We start from the raw sequence: 4717 nt of genomic DNA, 5'->3' as shown, positions 1-4717 counted from the left end.
GAGAGGAGAGGAGAGGAGAGGAGAGGAGAGGAGGGCATGTGGATGGATTTGGTCTAAACTGGCTATCCATGCAGTTCTACCTTTGATGTTATTGCTAATCATTATTGTGCACAAAACTCTGTGTGTGTGTGTTCTATTCATTAAATGGACATTCGCAACCTTGTATTTCATTTCTTCATATTTACTACTTGTAGACCACACACACCAGACACTGTATTACCTCAGGGAGGCCCCTCCCTCTAGCTGTATCAGATGTCACTCGTGCAAGGTCCACAGCTGCTTCTTAGAGATTAGTATTCAACATATTTAGTAAGAGTTGCATGATCACTTCCTTTTTTTTTCTTTTTCTGGTTGTTATTGAAGACAGGGTATCATTCATAATCCTCCTGTCTCAGCTTCTCAGAGTGAGATTAGAGGCATCATACATGACTATGTACAGGCATTGTACAAGGCTAGTATGTGCAGGCATTGCTCATGGCTAATACATAGTTCAATACGCTGAAAATCTTCCCACAACATCTTTTTTGATAAAGCTCTCATTTTGACTTCAATGTCAGTCACTAACACACAGTAGGTCTGGGAGTTTATTAACACGGGGATTTGATGTTTTTATAATTGGATGCAGGAGAAACCTGAGTTCAAGGCCAGCTTGGGCTATACAGCAAGACCCTGTTTCAAGAAAATCAACGAGTAAAGGATGAAATCACAATTATCCTGGAGAATTCACTTCCACTCATATCACAGACTGTTAATTGAGAGTGCTTCACCGCACAGACATTGTTTAGGCATTGGCAGGAAGAATGGAGGATTCTAATTGTTGGGTAAATCTGAGTCCTGGGGGGGGGGGGACTTCTAGAGAAAGAGGCCACCTGCTTTTGTTGGCCAGAGTCACAGGACACCAGGGACATATGAAGCACACTTCTGAGTACTAGAAATAATACCCAAGAGTTGGTTTGCATAAATCGCCCAAGGCTCAAGAAGAGCAGGCCAGCAAGTTCAAGGACATGGGTGTGGGAGCCTAGAGGGCTTGGTAGAAGGAGGCTTCTACCTACAGACACACAGGGCAGGCTATCTTGCCTCAGCAATACAGATGTCTCCTCTAGCCATTTACTCTCACATCAGCACCCTTTCTGGATTCTGCACGGTTTTGTAGCAGACCACAGGGCTAGAGGTCATCCCAACAAAACTACAATCATTTCTCATGGAGGATACAGAGCTTTGACTCTGGGCCATCATGGAGATTGCATTGAGAATAGGAGAAAAATTCCCCGTGGGGTTTATTTCTGAACTCTTTTTTTGTTTGTTTGTTTTTCGAGACAGGGTTTCTCTGTATAGCCCTGGCTGTCCTGGAACTCGCTTTGTAGACCAGGCTGGCCTCGAACTCAGAAATCCGCCTGCCTCTGCCTCCCAAGTGCTGGGATTAAAGGCGTGCGCCACCACCGCCCTGCTTATTTCTGAACTCTTAACAAAAGCAAGTTACCACTCAGATGGGAGCTGTGCAAGAGCTAGCCCAGGCTGTCTCCATGGGCCTTGAAGCATTCTAAATAGCTAAACATGTCCCATGGGGGAGACCCAGGGACATAGCATAGTGGCAGAACTCTCGCCTAGCATCCTTGAGGTCCTGGGTTCAATTTTTGTAACACAGCAAACAGACAATTGAAGTAGAAAACAGATGTTTCTTCTGCAAGAGTTCTCTCTGAGCTGCAGAAGGCACTCACTGGGCTCCCAGCATCCTGGGGACTCAGCATCTTTTGCACCTTACATGAGGAACTCTCCAGGGGATAAGGACTGGAGGTGAGCTTACTCGACCTGACAAACCATATTCAAGAACAGCTTATGTCATGCTTATGTCATGCTTATGTCATGCTTCAAGGGAAGGAGCGAGTGCTTTCCCCTGGAAGATCAGGAGTGTTTAGTCAGCATCCAACCACATGTCTTTGCCAGAAGCAAGACAAGAAAGAACAAAATGTATCTAGATTGGAAAGGCCAAAAGAATTCCGCATTCACTCATCACTTCTATAGAAAGTCTTACATAATCAGTTCTGGGAAATTTATACATCCTAATAATAAATAAGGAGAAGACGGAAAAATACAATTTGCAAAATTTGACTGCATGTCTATAGACTATCAACAAACAATTTAAAAGTTTAAAAACAGTGCAATAAAACCGCATCAGGCCAGGTGGTGGTGGCATACACTTTTAATCCCAGCACTTGGGAGACAGAAGTAAGCAGACGTCTGAGTTCAAGGCCAGCTTGGTTTACAGAGTGAGTTCCAGGACAGCCAGGGCTACCTGAGGTAATCTGTATGTGTGTATGAATGTGTATATGTATGAAAGACTTACGCAAACTTCAACAAAATATATGCAAGACGTGTGAACTGAAAAACATCAAAGCATTTCTCTGTGAAATTCAGGATAACCTACATCTATACAGGGACATTCCATGGTCACTGAGGATTAGAAAAGTTAAAAGGTTGACTCTCTCCAGCTAGGCTGAGAGACTCAAACAACCCCTAAGAAAATTCCAGATGTTCTTTTGTAGAAATTGAAAGTATGATCTTAAAACTCCTGGGTGTACAAATAAGATTGAAATAATCAAGTAATTTGGAGGGTGTAGACCATGTGAGTTTAATAAAACCAAAACAACCAAAATAGTGTGGTGTCACAGAAGGCTAGACAAAGAACCCAGGAGACAGAAATTTTTTTCTGTAAAGATCATGAAAGTCAATGCCTCTGACTTTGTCTCTGTTTGAACTTTAGCTTTTCATCATAAATGAATGAGTTTGGTTGAGTTCTAATAAACCTTTATTTAAAAAAGCAGACAGTAGGCTAGATTTGGCCCTTGAACCAAAGTTTGTCAGTCTCTAATATAGACTGAAGGAGCTGAAGGTACAGAAAAAAAAAAAAAAAAAGCAAAAACAAAAATGCCCAGCTCACTCTCATTTATTTCTTGGTCTTCTTGTAGCTTGGTCTGGTCTGAAACTCAGTACCTCTCTGAGAGTGGGAATCCCATATAAGTCTCTACCACCAGGTCGAGCTTTTCAGTTGACTTTCAACAAAGTTGTAAAGTAACTCATAGACACACGACTCAGAAAAACAGCACTACACGTACACACAGGTAAAACACACAAACACACACAGGCACACATATAGCCACACACATACACAGAAGCACACACAGATAGACAAACCTGCACACATGTGGCTGGAAAATCAGTCATGAGGAACAGTCTGTAAACTGGAGGGTGAGACAAACCATTCTCAGTCCACGAGCCAGAACGGCCACCAGTACAGCCCTGAGTCCATAGTGGATGTTAGAGTCTAATGTCCAGGACAGCAGGAGAAAAGTACCCTGCTTTGCAACGAGGAGCTGAAGTGAGTTTTCTCTTTCTCCTATTTTCCTGCTCCAGCTGAGGGTCAGACCTTCTCCATTGCATTCACTGAGCTTAGGAAACACCCTTTGGACACAACGGGAGTGACAACCCACCAGTTCTCTATCCGTTCCTCAGTTGGACAAGTGGACGCCCAATGTGGGAGACAGGAACTGAACTCTGGTCCTTTGGAAGAGCAGCAAGTGCTTTTAACCATTTAGTCATCTCTCTAGCTCCTAAAATAGCTTTCTTAAAACAGTGTTTAACTTTACACAACTCTATTAGATGCAGGCTGAAGAGATGAGTAAGCAGGTAAAGACACCTGTTCCAAACCCAATGACCTGAGCTGGCTCCCAGGCATCTACATGGGATAAAGAGAGAGGTGACTTCCACAAGCTGTCCTTTGACCACACATCCTCGCTGTGGTGTACACACAAAGTAATGAAGAGTTTCTTAAAACCTCTATTACATCTGTTTAAGTATTTCTACTATTTGAATATGTTGATTTTTCCATTTGCCTGTATTATTTTTAAAAATAATGTTGGACCTGAGGAGAATAATGAGAAAATAATTAGATAAATATACATTGTGAGGCGTTCGAAAGACAAATGGCAAAGGTACTATAAAGATATCTGTATAAAGGAGCAGAAGCACTGGCTGTTTTAGTAGAAAACCCAGGTTTGATTCCCAGCACACACAGGTGGTTCACAATCATTTGTAACTCCAGTCCCAGGGGACGTCTTCTAGCCTCAGAGAGCCCTGGACACATGTGGCACACAGACATACCATACATGCAGGGAAAACACCTACACATACAATAACAAGACACAATAATTTTTTTTTAAATTGCTTGGATGAGCTCGTATGTAGCTCAGTGATAGAGCACCTGCCAAGCCTGCAGGAGGCCCTGGGTTTAATCCAGCATCACCAAAACAATAGACAAATACAAGAAGGCTAGACTGGGGCTTTCAAATATCTCTCACCTGTGATGACTTGTAAGCCCCACGGTCTCTCAAGTCACTCCTTAATATTCTGTGATAGGGGGCTGGAGAGATGGCTCAATGGTTAACAGCACTGACTGCTCTTCCAGGGGATCTGACACCCTCACACAGACATACATGCAGTCAAATTACCAATGTACATAAAACATACAGCTGAATAACAGAATCTAATGAGCTGCACGTTCACCCCCGCCTCTCTCATCTGTCAGGAATCCACCCTATCAGCTCCTCCCAGCATCAAATGCTCATCACCCTATCAGCTCCTCCCAGCATCAATGCCCATCACCCTATCAGCTCCTCCCAGCATCAATGCCCATCACCCTATCAGCTCCTCCCAGCATCAA

At 43.2% G+C, this 4717-nt stretch overlaps 1 long non-coding RNA gene across 1 annotated transcript in view; it reads right to left on the bottom strand.

Moving 5' to 3' along the window:
• Window positions 1-170: 170 nt before the first annotated feature.
• LOC110326060 overlaps window positions 171-4717 on the bottom strand; it is a 43410-nt gene continuing 38863 nt past the window's right edge. Inside the window, exons 3-4 of the long non-coding RNA XR_002380766.1 lie at window positions 1461-1894; window positions 171-1288 (exon numbers count right to left, since the gene is read on the bottom strand). This is a non-coding gene — a long non-coding RNA (uncharacterized LOC110326060). The remainder of the gene's footprint in view (window positions 1289-1460; window positions 1895-4717) is intronic.

This window comes from Mus pahari, chromosome 9 (genome assembly GCF_900095145.1).
Source record: "Mus pahari chromosome 9, PAHARI_EIJ_v1.1, whole genome shotgun sequence".
Taxonomy (NCBI): Eukaryota; Metazoa; Chordata; class Mammalia; order Rodentia; family Muridae; genus Mus; species Mus pahari.
This window is presented reverse-complemented; position numbering and strand designations above follow the sequence as displayed.